Consider the following 18,590-nt stretch of genomic DNA (forward strand, 5'->3'; position numbering starts at 1 on the left):
TAAATAATGATTCACTGAATCATTCATTAAAGTTGTTTGTGCGATTCGGTTGAATGAATGATTCAGCGTCATTTAAGAATCGTTCGTTCCTCTGTTTAAAAGGCGGGGGGAAAACGTAACTGTCGTCTTTATGAACGAATCACTGAATCGTTTAGTCATGATGAGTCATGATTCACGACTCGCGCGATAGTAAATTTGATTTTGTTTATCTGGAAGTATTTCGGTGGATATATTGATAAACCAACTTACAACATTGGGTCTAAAATGTAAGTTACTCAATATTAGCCTCTTGATAGTGGCTAATTTTTGTCTAAAATAAACTGTGGGCTCGTTTGACTTGGTTAACCTATCAACCCACTTTCCTCGAGTCTGAGCGTGTGAGAACAGATATTTTGGGAGGAAAAGTTTAAGATACCATCGTCTTCTGTCACGAAGGGAGGAAAACTCCTGATATCAAAGCTAAATTGGCCTCTCTGAAAGATCCCTTTATGACGGATGGCCGCTCAGCCCCCTTCTTTCTCTTGAAAGGGAGGCGTTTACTCTTTTTTTTCTTATTCTGTAAAACAGCAGTGAAATGTGGCCGGGAAAACAAATGAAGAGATAGTGGTTTGAAAAGCATCTCTCAGCGGCCTGACCCTCCTGTCTCTCCTTCAGGCTGATGAAAGATTCCCTCCTCCTGCTCCTGCTTCTATCGCACGCAAATCTGGGGGAAACCTGAGAGGAGGACAACAGATGGAGCGAGAGAAAGATGGAAAGATGTGTTCTTCTTATTCTCAACCTAAATATAAACAACAGGCAAGTGACAAATTCAACTGTTTTCTGTACGCCAGTATTAATTAATGGTATAACTACTGCAAAAATATTACCTTATTCCAAACCCCCACAAAGTCACTCCATTAAATTATATTGATAAACTGATTAGTTGGCGGTGGTGCAGTGGGTTGCACTGTGGGTGTTTCCCAGTGATGGGTTGCAGCTGAAAGGGCATCTGCTGTGTAAAACATATGCTGGATAAGTTGGATTAATAAAGGGACTAAGCCAAAAAGAAAATGAATGAATGAATGATTAGTTAGTTGGATGTTTCTTAAAGCAATATTTTTTGCTTTATTACATATATAGGTATATATATATATATACCTATATATATAATCCTTATATATATATATATATATATATATATATATATATATATATATATATATATATATATATATATATATATATATATATATAAATATATATATATATATATATATATATATATATATATATATATATATATATAAATATATATATGTATATATACATACAGACACACAGTGTGTGTGTGTATATCAGAATCAGAATCAGAATCGGTTTTATTGCCAAGTGTGCTTCACACACACAAGGAATTTGTTTTGGCTACAGAAGCTTCCAGTGTACATAAAGTGACATGTGACAACACAAAATAATCTGAAAAAATAAAATAATAATAATAAAAAATGATGAACATTAAACAGATGCGGTTAGTGAAGAAACCTGGATGTTGAGTTGTATGTACAGATTGTTATAAATATACAGGTTATAAGGTGCTGTGTACAAGTGCGAATGTAGAAAGTATTGCATTGTATATTGATATAAGGTGCTGTGTACAAGTGCGTATGAGAAAGTATTGCACATATTTATTGCATATTTATATATATATTTATATATATTGCATTTATTGCATATTTATATACATATTTATATATATATATATGTAGCCTTATTGTATAAAACACAGATGTTGGCTGTTGGCTACATATTTTAATAAATAACAGTAATTTTAAAAGCATCAATTTGCCAAGATAACTCATGCTTCTATTGTTTCTATATCTATATTTTATTAAAATTTGTCATGTTTAAGCAAAAAAAAAAAAACTATATATATAGTTAGTCAAAAATGATTTTCCCCCTTATTTCTGTTTAATGGAAAGAAAAAAATTAAACACATTTCTAAACAATAGTTTTCATAACTAATTTCTAATAATATAAACAAATATACAGAACTTTTTAAATGTTTAAATGTCTTTTACGCATATATACAATCCTGCTCCTTATGAAAAAAACATTTTTTAATCCAAGTTCTGATCCTTCTTCAGTGTTTGGAGCTCATCCAAAATATTTTGAAGCTGCTTTCAGAGTCAGGATCTGCAACATGCTTATCAATCAAAAGAGGAGAACTCACAAAGTCTTTCTCTTTCACTTTTCTGGAATAAAGATAAGTATTGTTTTGGGTAGTAGATAAACTGGTTTATTTGAGTTTTGAGGGTAATAGGTGCGGTTCAATGGCACATAGATAGTTTCCCAGATTCACTGCATTTTTGCATTGCCTTACCAGTAAAAGATACATTCAGCACTGCTTTAGTAGGACACTTGTAAAGTAATGAATAAATTAGTATTAGTTGTACATAAGGGGCGACATGGTGGCTCAGCCCTACAGCAGGAAGGTCGCTGGTTCAAGTCCTGACTGTGCCAATTCGCATTTCTGTGTGGAGTTTGCATGTTCTCTCCATGTTGGCGTGGGTTTCCTTCAGGTGCTCTAGTTTCCCCCACAGTCCAAACACATGCGCTACAGGTGAATTGAATAAACTAAATTGGCCATAGTGTGTGAGTGTGTGTATGGATGTTTCCCAATACTGGGTTGCAGCTGTAAGGGTATCCGCTGTGTAAAACATATGCTGGATATTCCACTGTGGCGACCCCTAATGAATAAAGGGACTAAGTCGAAGGAAAATGAATGAATGAATAGTTGGACATACATTGAATGGTTTTAGTTCAGTTCTGTGCAAAAAATGACTACCATACATTTTTACCATGATTTACAAAACACCACTAAAATGTCACTCAATATAACAATAGTTTATATATCAAAATATCTTCAGCCATTTTTAAAACAATAATCATTTAATGAAATCCTTTACAATATTAGTGTCAGGTTTACTATGTAGTTTCATTTTTACAGTGCAGACACTTTAACTGCATGGTTTTACTATACCACTTTAGTAAATTCCACTTGATGCGGACATAATAATAAAAATACATAATAACATCTGTGTTCACAATTTTCTCTATTGATTGAGAAGTCGATTGTGATGTCTGTCGGAGGCTTGTTTCTCCACAGACAGACTAAATAATGGTATGGTAATGATACTAATGATGGTAATCATAATCCTGCCAGTTTCTGAGCGGCAGAGATGAACGCACATTCTTCACAGTTGATGTCACAACTCACGCTTTACGTAGTAAAATTGCAGCTTTGTATTTTTGTTACTGTCTTTTTTTTTTACTGTAAAGTGACATACGTAATACTCAATTTATCTTCTGCATTTGACAAGTAAGTGTACAGACATTTGCAACAATGAGTAGTGAACCTTACTCAGGGTAATATCTGTCATGTGTATAGAATTTAGGGGTGGGGGAATATATTGATACAGAATATTATTGCTATTTTTCCATAGCACTACTATATTGACACACAGATTCCCATATCGCTGTACCAATATTTAATTAAACTATTTAGTTTTCATTACAGTTCACTAGAGGGTGGTGTTTTTTCTGGTGTGTGTGGTCACCTTTATCATGCAGCTAGTAAAATAAAGATGGCAGTATCACAGAAAGGTTCATCCAACATTCGGGCCAGGTTTTCATGAAAAGGATGATCCGTTTGTTTGCTTGATGATATCAATTTTGTATAAATCTGTTTAGTTAAAACAGATGTTGCCAATTTTTTTCCTCAGCGGACATAATTTAAAGGTCATTGATTGCAATGTATTACAGAATATCATTATATATTTAAAAATGTGGCGACAAGGTGGCTCAGTGGTTAGCATGGCCGCCTCACAGCAAAAAGGTCACTGGTTGGGCCAGTTGGCATTTCTGTGTGGAGTTTTCATGTTCTCCCTGTGTTGGCGTGGGTTTGGGGTGCATATTTTCTCCCACAGTCCAAACACATGCGATATAGGTGAATTAGATGAACCAATTGGCCATAGTGAATGAATGTGTATGGATGTTTCCCAGTACCGGGTTGCACCTGGAAGGGCATCCGCTGTGTAAAACATATGCTGGATAAGTTGGCGGTTCATTCCGCTGTGGTGACCCCTGATTAATAAAGGGACTAAGCCGAAGGAAAATGAGTTAAAAAATATGTTTTAAATTGCAATAGTGTGTATTATGACACAAGTAGTGTGATAATATTGCTTTGTGGTAAACATGTATTGTGTGATTTCCACCCCTAATTGTATATGGAAGAAAGTGCTGTTTATTCCTCTGATCTACAATACCTGTTGGTACTGCGAATTGAACCTGCAAACTTTGGTCAAGTCCAAGTTTGTAACCAATAATCAGTTTGTATTTTATCTCTGTGGCATTAAACTGCACGTCTTACTCTCCAAACTTATATAAACAGTTTACATTTAACCAGCTTATAACCGTACCCCCCTCCTCCTCCAGATAGGAAAAAGAAAGTGAAAATTTTTTTTTACAGGTCCTGCCTCTGAAAAGGAGTGTCAATTTTTTTTTATGAACTTGCAAGAGCAAACACTCAGTAAAAAAGCGCCACAGCAATTGAACTATTCTCAGGTGAGATTTTATTTATTTAGTATATTTTTCTGGGATTTCTGTTTTTTTCACTTCCAGAATTTGACTCGTCTTATATGTGTCATATTAATTATAAAAAAGAAAAAACTAAACTAAACTGCTTTGTTCCTTCACTCTTACACTTTGTGAAATAAAGCCAGTGGTTGTTTTCCATTTATTTACTTTTTAAATTGTATTGTATTTTGCTACAGTTTATCAAAAAGTGACTTTTGTTGACTCTTTAGTATTTGAAACAACAGGGAAAATTTTCATTGAAATAAATTCATAACAAAAAGGAAGAACAATATAGTATTTCCAAGTACTAAAAAGTCACTTGGTTAAAGTTTAAAAAAGGTTATATTAAATTTTATTATTGCTTATTTTGCTGACAGAAAAAAAACATCAACATGAACTGGGTTGGTAAAGCACAACTGTGGAGACTCAGAATTGACAAGGATTTTGTCAAAGTCAATGAAAAACAAGAGATCAATTATAAGCAAGGAGATCTGCTGTTAAGAGAAATGGATAATGGAGCCTATCACGCTGGTGTTTATTGTGGGAATAATGAAGTTATTGACTTCATGGGTAATTGAACAAATAAATTATTTAATTTAAATAGGACTGGGTGAGTATTTCCTCGAGACTGTCAGTGTATTTATTTTTTTACTTTAGGCTCTGAAAGGAAAAGGCAAAGTGTCCTAAAATCGGATGTCTATGAAAGTGGCGCTGTTTCAAAAAAAAGTGTGAAGCACTTTAAGTGTGGAAAGATGGTTGAAGTATATCGCCTCAGAAACGTGAACAAATTTCCAGCCAATTTTAATAAAAATATTGCAGAAGCAATGGATATGTTTGTAAACTATCATTTTATGAACTTCAACTGCCTTCATTTTGCCCTTTGCGTTCTTGAGGTGGGTACTATATATTTATATAAACTATATGTTATAATTAAGTATAATTCAAATGTTTTATAAGATTTTTGTTTCTCTGCAGGTAATACAATGGAACAGTGAAGAGTTAGTTTCTAATTTTTTATCAATATAAATCCATTTATATGTACATTTGGAAATCTGTAACTTCAAAAAAAAAATGTCTAATTTATAACATTTTTTAGTTATGGTAAAATAAATATCTAAGTATTTTCTTACCTTTTCAGATCTGCTCCTGATGGTTATGAAGCTATCAACATGGCCCGTGTTTAAACATCAGCACATCAGCTTCAGTAATTAAACCAGACATCGAAAGAGAAAATGTCAAATTTATTTATGTTAGTCAATATTAATTCTCTTTCTGTCGTGGTTGTAAACAATTATTGTGTATAATGTAGTTACAATAAATGCAACAGTTATTTTACTTGTTTACTTCAAACATTTAAATAGATATTACAGAACATTCAGGGGTAAAACCTTCTTTTCTTTAACATTTTTCTTTTTTTGTATTTTAGTAATGCTGTATTTCCTGTGTTTTCTAGACAAGTTGTGTTCATTTATATTAAGCTATGTTAATTTCTATTGGCACAAATATAAACGCCCATATTCTTTGGGAAATTTTATTGGATCCTATTCAAGTTCAAATGTCTTTTTTGTTTCTCTCCAGTTTTTGTCATTTTCTTAAAATGTGTGTAAAGTTAAGCTGGGCAAAGTGATTTCAGTCAAAATCTCGTGTTGTAAATGGCGACAGTGTGAAACAAATATATTCAACATTTACTTGTTGAATATATATCAAGTTGAAATTTATATCAAGACTTCAGGGCCAAAACATTGACTAGACTGAAATCAAATGGGGCCTGCAATGATTAGCCATAGCATAGTCCATGTGCGTAGCGTTATTCTATGACTGCCTGCCCATAAGTGGATGCTGCACACTGGTGGTGGAGGTGTGGAGAGACCCCCTTATTCAATTGTAAAGTGTTTCTATTACACACAATGCCTCTTGCTGGACTTACTTCAGCTTTTACTCTAGCATGTGGAACCATTGGTGTAAATATAGTAAATATTTATATGGCGGTATAAATAATAAGGGCATTTTTGTACCATTAATATATTTAAAAGTGCATGAAAGATGGTTTTAAATGTACTAAAATGGTTTAAAAATGCATATTGTAAAATACTGAAATAGTATATAAAAAGCATGTTTTAGGTTATGTTAAAAATAGCACAGCTGAGTACACTTAAGTTTATTTTAACTACTGTTAAAAATAAGCTTTTAATACATTAATTAAAATTATTCGCTGAAAATAGAGCACTACAAGTACACTATGAAAGTGGTCTAAGTGGACTTACAAATGCATTTTAGTGCACTCATTTGTTTTAATCTGGGAATGTGTTGTTATATTTTATATAATTTATAAATGTTTTTTGTTGGTACAGCTAGTATATTTAAAAGTGCAATAAAAGATGGTTATTGTATAAAAATATATGGTATAAAATATATTTTTTAAACATTAAAGTAGTATATTAAAGGTATATTTTAGTTCAACTTAATGTTGTATCAAAATAGCACAGTCAAGTACACTTATAGTTCATCTTAAGCTTACTTTAAATAGTACTAAAGATGAACTATTAGTACATTAAGTACAAAATTATTCGCTGAAAATAGAGCACTTTAAGTACATTGTGGAAGTGCACATAAATCAAATGTATTTTAGTGCACTTTTTTTTTCACCTGGATAGTCATGAAAATATTAAAGCTGGTAATGAAGGGCTTCTCACTCTCCAAACAGCCATCAATCGCATGGTAATCACGATCCTGCCAGTTTCTGAGCGGCAGAGATGAACACACTGCCTTGCATTCTTCACAGCTGACCTCACAACTCACTTTACCTAGCAATACTCAGATCTGTGACTTTATCAGTGTTTTAAACTCAATCTGAGAGGTTATGCGGTTATCGTTTCATCTGATAGTATTTATAATTTTGTAAGCCAAGCAATACTCTAATGCGATCTTTTTAGATCTTGTATGGTATCAAATATATTAACATCAAAGGACAGATATATATATATATATATATATATATATATATATATATATATATATATATATATATATATATATATATATATATATATATATATATATATATATATATATATATATCAAATTTATTCTACGTTGTTTTAAAACAAACTTCTCGCAAACATTAGTACAATTAAACATTGGTTTCATTGGTGATCTTTAGATCTTTCAGTCTAATTTAGCATATTTTTGCATATTATTTGATTTCGCTAATTAATTTGCATGATTTTACAACAAGTTTTTGTCTCCCATGACACAGACAGAACACAGGATGTGGCTAAAAGTGCTCTTCAAAGCTTCAGTTTTCAAAGATTATGTGTCTAAGACAAGCTGTTGTATTTTTGATTATAAAGATCATAGTAAACTGTTTGGATTACGATGACTTTTTCTCATGAGGATATAGAATAATAGTTAATAACTCTGAAAATGTAAGGAAATATAAGAATTTAAGGAAAGAATAGTAAATACTTTAAATGAATATTTTTTCTGTTCCTCGTATGTTTGTCCTTTCAGATAGTTTAGGTTGTTAGGTTACAAGTAAACCACCTGTTACTTTATGTTCACATTCTCTACACCTCATTTACAAGAAATTAGTTTTGGTTTTATTATCACAACCACAAGAAGAAGAAAACAGAAAGTATACTACAGTATGTATGGGATTGCTCTTTGAAAACCCAACACTGTGCTCTGCTGAACTGCTGTCTTTTCACAGAAAGTTTGTGAGTATATTCTTACTCCCTCATTTTTTTTCGGATTTATAAAATATTATATATATATAGAACTATGTATATAACATTATCTGTAACTTAATATCGATACACAACCATTTTAATATTGCAACATAAATATTTATTTCTCATAGATGTTTTTTAGATAAGAATGGACTTCACAATGATAAAGCTGGCTATAGCTCACACCAGCAACGATTTTGACCATGTAATAAAGTCTTCAGGTGATCATTTTAGTCATAGAGATATCTCAAAACTGAAGAAAGGAGACCTTATTCTGAGGAATGTGCTTCCCCTTGGTAAAAAGTTTTTCCATGCTGGGATTTACTGCGGAGAAAATGAAGTCATCCAGTTTACATCTACAGGTATATATCTTTTGGTAATTTGTTGCAATTAATGATAATACAGTTACATTTTGGACACACCTGCTAAATCATGTGACCTTTCAGAATTTAAAAGTCTTAAAATGAATATATGAATAAATGAATGTAGGTCTGGGTAGTCTAGGTCAGTGGTTCCCAAAGTGGGCATCGCAGGACAATGACAAGATCACTTGCTGATTTCCAAAAATCAAATACATTTTTAAAACTATTACAATTACCATATTTTATCCATAACCTACAGAAGAAAAAATAGTCGTTAGTAGTTACATTAAAAAACAACATGCAAATAAAAGCCATCAGCCTTAAAAATGTTTGCGACCTCTGGGGTGATAATGCAAGATTAAAGACAGGACATTGATTTTATGGCACCAGGTTTAACAGGTTAAACTTTCTGAACAGCTGAACATTACGAAATAGGGATGGTCTCCGAGTGGGGTTCTTCAAGATTAAATGATGAATAGACTTGAGCCTATTGGTATGTGTGTGCTGTTGCATGCAAGGATTATAAATTTATAACCACCTCAGAGGATATTGGGGGTCGCGAGTCACTGGCATCGTTATTTTGGGGGTTGCTGGCTAAAGGTTTGGGAAACTCTGGTATAGGTGATCAAAATACATTTTTAAGTTGTTTTTTTAAGGTTTTTTAATTCTACCAAATGCATTTCTGTGTTAGAAGACAATGAATTAATATTTTTTAATAAACAAAAATTAGTGAAATGTATTCAGTTTTTGTTCTTGTTGAGCTACAATAATAAATGTATTTTTCCTCTGTTTTTCAGCTGTTCCAGCCCAAGCTTCACGTTCATCAAGTCTTCGATGTGCAAGTTCTCAAGTGTCATCACAACTAAAGGGGCTTGTGGACAAAATAAGTCTAAAAAAATTCATCTCAGGCCAGGGTTTCCACGTTTTCCGCTTGAAGAACGGCCCCCCTGCAAATATCTCTCGGAGAATTTCTGAGGCCATGGATGATGATCAAGACTATCATCTCATGAGAAATAACTGCCTGCATTTTGCAATGAGAACACTGGGGGTAAGCCAATGAAAGATTTAGCTAAATGAGTATGTTATTGATCTCTGAAAAAGTATTTATTAAGACTCCTTTTGCTCTGTTCAGTTTTCACTAGGGCCCATGGAAGAAAGGTAATTCTGCAGTTACATCATTAAATATTTCACTTTAATTCCACACATTTTATATTCTTATGTCAGTTTTTGTAAATTATATTTTAATAAGAGAAAAAAATCTACAGTAAAAAATGCAAGTCAAATTGTTTCTGATCCTTTTTGCAGCCCACCACAGGATACAGGTAAGACCACTTCCTGTTTTTTTTCTGTGTTAGATGTTAAAATGCAGTTAAACTCCAGTACCACGGTACAACATCTGAATGATTTGTTAATTGTCTGGGAATTTGTCTTTCATGCTCTTTTAGGTGTGGACGTCAGCATGGAAGATACTACTCCTTTCGCAAACTATCAGGAAAGAAATTGAAATGAAAATTAATTACTTTTGAAATCGGTTTCAAATTGAGAAAATGGGATTATGTATAACTGTGCTTATATGGAGCGAATAAAAGGGCTTTCCTGGACTTTAGAGTCTTGGTGAAGTGGAATTTGTTAGGGTATGTTTACACAACAATGATGTTCTTTTTTTCCCTTTATCCTTCTTTTTTAATATTTATCATTTGTGACAATGGACTAAAAAAACTTTTAAATGTTGGATATTAACACTATTAACAAAAATGCATTGTCTGAATGAAAATGATTGATTTTTATTTTATTCAATAATTATTAGAAAATTACTGTAAATAAAGATCATTTTCCATGAAGACTGTTTTGTAAAATTTTTAACTCTGTTTTTATTAGTAATGTGCATTGCTAATCACTTTATTTAGACAAATTTAAAGGTAATTTTCTCAGTGTACATTTTTATACATAGTACATAGTTGTATCTTGGCCAAATGTTCTCCTATCCCAAAAATCCATACATCAGGGAAAAGCTTATTTCAATTTAAAGGGGCGGTCCACTATGATATCATATTTTAAACTTAAGTTGATGTGTAATGTAGCTGTGTGAACATAAACAACATCTCTGAATGTAAAATGCTCAAAGTTCAATGCAAAGTGAGACATTGGCTTGTGCAGAGTTAGCTTAGTAAAGCCTACAGCAAAAATACATCCGGGTTAGTGAGATCACAAATGCTTCAGGTTACATGCATTCACCATGTGCATACATCCCGTGCAGCAAAGGGGAGTGGCCAGGGGTGCTGTAATGTAGCAGAGAAAGCTAAAATGTCGTCCAAATGCTGCTATTTCCACAGAGCTTCTTCTGTATTTCTGTATTTGGGCTTCCAAAGGACACGCCACAAAGAGAGAAGTGCTTACAATTTAATTTTCATTATGGTCCAGAGATTTATAAAAAAATATATATATAGCTAGCATTTGACAAAGGAGAGCTTACAGAATCTCTCGCAGCTCAGTGCTAGATTTGGCTAAAAACCCCTCAAAGAAGGAGCAACTATAATAGCAGAAGCTGTGGATTGTGAGCCACAACCTGTAAGTATTTTATTTGTCAAAAAGTGATCTATTACATGCACAGTGTCTAGCATTAACGGTGTGTTGTAGCGAGGACGTAAATAAGGATGTAAACACCAGGAAATGCTGTTTGGCACTGCTAACAATTTAGATAGAAATTCGTATTCATCAGTCAAACCACTGTAAAGACCCACAATCTTCACCAGTGTCTCTCTATGCGGCCGCTCTCCGTGCGTTCTACATCTCAAATAACAAACTCGATAAAGATATGTAAAGATTTCATATTACTTACACATGCTTATTCTGAGTATATATGAAAGACACTTGTCCGGTGTTATTTTAGAGAGCAAGCATGAGGTTCAGCGGTGTCCTCTGTGTCATTTTCTGTCTGATTCAGGCTCACACTGATATGGCTAAAGCTACTCTGATAGTGTTTACACAGTGCAAAAGCGCATGCATGTAGAGGCATGCTGCTTTTCCTGGTGACGTGGAGCCAATCCACGAATCACATAACATTATGAGCCTCTTAAAGACGGGCCTTTCAGAAGAACTAGAAAATATGACAGTCGTTTTCATGTTAGCCGAGTAGCTGTATATAATCAAAGTAAGATATATGAAAAAAAACCTGATTTTCTACCAGTGAAGCATGAGAACACATTGCTTTGCATCTTATAAACACAACCAAGTCTTAAAAGTACACTGTGGACCACCCCTTTAAATAAAGCTAAAGTGTATGAGGCGATTCAGTACATGGTACTAAGGCTCAATCCCAATTCTATTTAATACCCCTTTATGCCCTCTCCATGGCCCTCAAAACAGAGTGCGAATGGAAATATTGCCTTAAAAAATGGGACAATACTACTACACATACACATCGTCACTAGCACACGTTACTTTTAGCAGCAGAGCAAGTGTTTTTGGCTCATTCACATGGAAGTTGAAGTGTTTTTCACCCTGTGTTATTGACAGTACACTGAATGTCTGCAGTTGAAGAAAAGTACTGTTGTGCGGAAAAAGCATGCGCTCCAGCACCAAGACCATTGATACATTGGTAACAACATAAAAGGTTTGGAAAAGAGCTGAAAAGCACGACTGAAGTGATCGATTCCACACACGAAGTATTTTTGTGCTGTATTTGATTGAATGATGTTTGTTTTCAGCTTCTTCACATGTTGGTGTTACGATTGGTGGATCGTGTTTTAAGAAGCATGTAACTGCTGTGTATCTAAGTGGAAGGGCTAAGAATTGGGAAGGTAAATACACAGGATGCAAATCCTTCATGTTTTTGACTGTCACTGAAACGAGGGAAAGTGAAATCTGCTGAACTAATGAGACTGATTTCTGTTTCTCAGAGTCATTCTCGTTAACAACACAGATGTCAGTTCCTCCTCCTGTCCAATCCATCATGAAATCATTCACCACCACCAGACCTTATCATAAAACACACACATTCACACGCAAGTCCACCCACTGAGACCCTCATTTGGTTTCACTTTTTCCAGGCAGGAATGACTGGCACGTCCACAGACACACCCGGCGAGACTCTTCAAGCCGCAGCTCGCAGGTCCTTTTATCTCGAGTGTGTGTGTTTTATATCTCCTCTTCACCGCATCAGCGCTATTCATTGCATCCAGACACGGTTAGATTGGATCCTACAAAACCCAATGCCCCAGGCTGCCATAGAAAGACCAAATACCAGCAGATTCCTTTTGCTTTAACCCTTTCAAGAGATCTGACTGAAGTTTGCTTTGTAGTCGAGCCCTTGTTTTTTTTTGCTTGTGCAGTTTGTAGGCCCCAAAGGGAAAGTGTTTCATTTCCAGGTCTGTATTATTCCCGAATGTTTCCAGAGGGCAGAATCTGAGAAAACGGGTGCAGAATTCGGGTGGGACAGATGGATTTCCATATATACACGACGGGGCCGCCTGGTTATTTCCGCAGCGCTCCTCATGGGGATCGTGCACAGAATTTTTATTCTTTTGTTTTGGCTGGAATTTCAAAGCACAAAACATGTGGTAGTCATTCCCGCACGGGCTCGGAAGTTCACTGTCCTAATAACGGGCAGTTAAGACAAACAAACCCCTAGAGTAATGAAAGAAAGCAGCCGTCCACTTAAAGCAGGGCCAGCATTCATTTCCCGGTCAGGAATGGAGAATTAGCGGAGCTGACAGCCATCAGCGAGTCTGAACAGGAACGTGAATGATGACTTGATGGAGAAATAATGAAATTATAATAACGTGATCCCTTTGAAGAAGGAAAAAAGAGAATGTATTGTAATGTAATTGTTTACATCGTCGTCAAATGACTTTACAGTGCATTTGTAGGCTACTTATACTTTTTAGACGCATTGATTGTGTAAATATTTTTCCTGTATGGATTTTTTAAGTCTTATGATGAGCGCTGTGTCCAACCATGAGGTAAATCACAACATTCCAACCTTAAATTTTGAGCAAAGAAGTATATGAAAATCAGTGTTGACATTTTATTTCATTATGTAGTTTTTTTTAGAGGCGACACGGTAGCTCAGTGGTAAGCACGGTCACCTCACAGCAAGGTCACTGATTCAAGTCCCAGCTAGGCCAGTTGGCATTTCTGTGTGGAGTTTGCATCTTCTCCTTGTGTTAGCGTGGATTTTCTCAGGGTGCTCCGGTTTCCCCCACAGTCCAAAGACTTGAGATATATGTGAATTGAATATACTAAATTGGCCATAGTGTGTGTGTGTGTGTGTGTGTGTGAATGAGTGTGTATGGATGTTTCCCAGTACTGGGCTGCAGCTGGAAGGACATCCGCTGTGTAAAACGTGGTGGATTAGTTGGTGGTTCCTTCTGCTGTGGCGACCCCTGATGAATAAAAGGACTAAGCCGAAGGAAAATGAATGGATATTGTTTTCTAGCATAGTATTTGATTTCACATTAGACTGTGCTTCTTGGTAGAAAGCAGAGGTAATGATCTGGTTTGGTGCTCATAGCTGTTCTCTGATTGGTGGAATTTCTGTACACCATCATGGGTAATGTAGTTTTTCTGCACAAATTCAGGATTAAACAAGATTGGTTTAAAAATGTGCTGAATTAATGTTGACAGATGGATTCAACAAAAGCACGAACAAATTGATGAACAGCCTCAGAGTTCACAACAGGTCTGTTTTTAAACTCTTCTAAATTACTGTTAAATAAATCTATAGAGGAATTAACAACCTACATCACACATGACGTCACGCGGGTTTAACCGCGCATGCTCGGTTGCAAAAAAAGACCAGTTGCAATAGCAGACATGTCATGTTGTGCGGTAGGATGCCAAAATCGAGTCCAAAAATAGAAAACTTACACTTTTGAAGTCTCAGAGTTTCATAGTTTTGAATTTGGTAATCATGGAGCATTATTTCTTGCACATGACCGCACAGAACAAAACTGTTGGCATCCAAGGACGTGTAGGCCTTTAACTTCTCTCTTGTAAAATCACTTGGAGTTTCAGTGAGATAGTTGTGTATTTCGGGCTGGATGCTTGGCCATTTCGTCTTATCCAATATCCATTGGGAGGGTGCTATCGCAAATGAACCTGTCAGAGGAACGCCGCTCACTTTAATGTTAATTTTGCAGAATAACTGCTTATCACTGGGTGACAAGCTGTTATAATACGCTGAAAGCATTATGTAAATAATATATATAATATGTTATCAATATAACTTATCTCTAATACAACAACAAACTCCGTACCGCATCGGGTGTCATTCCCTCACTGTAAATGCTAGCGCTCCCGGTATTTTTATTCCAGAACTCTGTTGCACTCTGTGCATTGCATGTATATATACGTGGCAATTAAATTACAGTAATTAAGGCTTATTTGTTTTTTAAAAAAAATACATTTCTGCAACATTAACATATAAAACCAAAATAATCTGTCCATAACAAACATCCTCTTTTTAATAATTATGATTTTGTTAGAATTATTTTTCAATAGTGCTATCTTTTCTACCACCTAATCGTAAAAAAACACTATTATTAAAAAAATTAAAATAATATCTTTTTGAGCACATGTTGGCTATTATCTTGCGCATGCGCAGTGTAGTCATGCTTTGTTTCCCACTGTTTTAATCTTTGGTGACATGGAAAACACTTCACAACTAGTCGAGTTATATGCGTAAAGCTCACCGAGTAATTATAAAAGACATAATATTGCAAAACTATTTTAAGAAAATATGATTATTTGTATTTATTGATAGGATTAGAAACATTAAACGCGACTATTCAATTCACGAGCAAATTGATCTTGTGAGCCGATTCTTTCTAATGAATCACACACAAGACACCAACGGCTTCTAATTTAAGAACGAATGATTCTTATGATTCAATTTGACACGCCGCGCTAATTTTTTAATTTTATTTGGATGAATAAGTGACTTTTACCAGTTTCTTAACGATGAATAAAATAGATGGTGCTTAACTAATACGATGAATAAGATACGTTCAAAAAATATCTACAAGTTTTGTCTCGGCCTGACGAAAACTTCAGTGAATCGCCTCGGTTACTGAATCAATTTCGACTCCCAGTCACTCCTGAGGGAGATATTCTTGTCACCATACGTTATAAAGAGCGACGAAAACGTTACATATTTAAACAATTTCCGTATATTACTGTGAGTAGAACACGAATAACTAATGTTTTATTGTCAAAAATGATTATTTATCAATATTCAAGTAAAATGGCTCATTGTGAAGCAATATTTGATTATTTTTGAGCTGGTCTACAATTCTATCATACTGAAATGTGTGAGTAAATTATATACTACACAGAACATAAAGATGTCTGTCAACAAAAAACGCTTTTCTGAGAGGACATAGGGACAAATACACGATTTTGGCTCATCCAGGCCAAAGCCAGTGAGTAAATTGATATGCTTACATGCTTAAAAATTGATTGCTCTTACATGTTTTTAGGCCTGTCATTAACAACTGTATATCCTCTTAATGCCTCCTAATGAAGAAGTTTGGCCTAGGATCAGCTCTTAAAAGAGAGAAAGAGACACTTACATACATGCAGTATATGAAAAATGCTTATTTCCGACACAACTGTCCAAAACCCCTAAAGTGATTCTCTCTCTCTCCAGTGGTTTCCAACTCCATCATTAAAATTCCCCAGAGTCGCTTCGGAGCAGTTTCTCTTCCACAACGACCACTAGTTTCTCTAGCTGTGACGTCAAGGGAAGTGGGACAAAGGAATTCTGGGTAAAGGGAGAGGTGCCTGAACCACTGAGGTATTTACATGCTCACACGTTCATCTCTAGACTCACACACACATTAGAAACTGTTCACAAAACAGAGGTCTATGTGCTTGTGTTGGAAGAAATGAGTTTGGGTTTTGAAGACGGGGTTCTGGTCCAACTGTGATCCATTTTGGAGCGTCTAAATACAAAAGTTTGACATGTTCATGCAGTCTGATGTGTTCTTGGCAGACGCTGCTGGGACACACCGCAGAGTTGCTGAATTACACCGCTCTTTTCTCTTTGTTTTGACATTAAGGAAGTAGTTCATCCAAAAAATGGAAATCGCGAAATCATTTACTGGCCCTCATGCTGTTATAGAGCACAAAAGGACTTTTTGAGGATGTTTTCAGTCTGTTTTCATATTTTTTTCTATATTAAGGCTGTCAACTGTGGTGCAAAATTAGTCTGTATATAATGCTAAATGTAAATACAACCCCAAATCAGAAAAATTTGGCACAGTATGGAAAACTCAAATAAAAAAAAGTAATTTCTAAATTTACTTTGACTTGTACTTCATTGCAGATAATTCAACAAACATTTAACGTGTTCATCATGATTTTTATTGCTTTTTTTCCAAAATAAACATGTATACCAATTTAAAAAAGTTTGAACAGTAAAGCATTTACCATTTTGTGATGTTGCCATCACAAAAGTCCATGCCAGGGTACTGGAGAGGAGGATCTGGCCGTAGGTTGAACCTAGGATCCAGGAGGAACAATGCGGTTTTCGTCTAGGCCGTGATATACTGGACCAGCTCTATACCCTCACCAGGGTACTCAAGGGTTCATGGGAGTATGCCCAACCAGTCCACATGTGTTTTGTGGACTTGAAGAAGGCATTGATGCTCTGGGAGTATGGGGTCAGAGGAGCTCTGTTAAGGGCTGTCTTGTCACTGTATGAACAGAATAGGAGTCTGGTTCGCATTGCCGGCAATTAATCAGACTTATTTCCAGTGCATGTTGGAATTCGGCAGGGAATTGTCACCAATTCTGTTCATCATTTTTATGGACAGAATTTCAAGGTGCAGCCTTGGGCTTGAGGGATCCGATTCGGGGACCACAGGATTTCATCTCTGTTATTTGCAGATGATGTTGTTCTGTTGGCTTCATCGAACATGGACCTTCAGCACTGGGGTGGTTTGCTGCCGAGTGTTACGCGGCTGGGATGAGAATCAGCACATTCAAGTCCGAGTCTGGTGCTTCAGTTCTTACCCCAGGTAGAGGAGTTCAAGTATCTTGGGGTTTTGTTTACGAGTGAGGAAAGGATGGAACGTGAGATTGACAGGTGGATTGTTGCTTCGGCAGCAGTAATGTGGTCAATGTACCAGTCCATTGTGGTAAAGAAGGAGCTGAGCCCAAAGGCAAAGCTTTCGATTTACCGGTCAATCTAAGTTCCTACTCTCACTTATGGTCATGACCGAAAGGACAAGATCTCGGATACAAGCGGCCGAAATGAGTTTCCATTGCAGGGTGGCAGGGCGCACCCTTATAGATAGGGTGAGGAGCTCTGTCACCCAGGAGGAGCTCAGAGTAGAGCCGCTGCTCCTCCACATCGAGAGAAGTCAGCTGAGGTGGCTCGGGCATCTGTTTCGGATGCCTCCTAGATGCCTACCTAGGGAGGTGTTCCAGGCATGTCCCACCAGGAGGAGGCCTCGGGGAAGGAGGGACTATGTCTCTCGGGTGGCCTGGGAATGCCCCGGGATCCCCCCGGAGGAGCTGGAAGAAGTGTCTGGGGAGAGGGAAGTCTGGGGTTTTCATCCTAAGACTGCTGCCCCCGCGATCCGGCCCCGGAAAAGCAGTAGAAAGTTAATGAATGATGATGCCATTTCTTTTCACAACACTTAAAAGACTTAAAGGGACTGAAGACACCAAGTGTTTAAGTGTTTCAGGTGTAATTTTGTCCCATATTTCCTGTAAACAAGTCTCAAGGTGGGCAACAGTACGGGATCTTCGTTGTTGCATATTGCCAAAGGTTTGCCAAAGTAGTCCTGAGCCCATGTGGTGAAATCGCTTAGAGATGAATGAGATCACAGTTGTTCACCCTAAGCCTGCGCCCTTGTCCTTTACACACTGCAATTCCCCCAGA

The sequence above is a fragment of the Danio aesculapii genome, chromosome 25, assembly GCF_903798145.1.
Source record: "Danio aesculapii chromosome 25, fDanAes4.1, whole genome shotgun sequence".
NCBI classification, from domain to species: domain Eukaryota; kingdom Metazoa; phylum Chordata; class Actinopteri; order Cypriniformes; family Danionidae; genus Danio; species Danio aesculapii.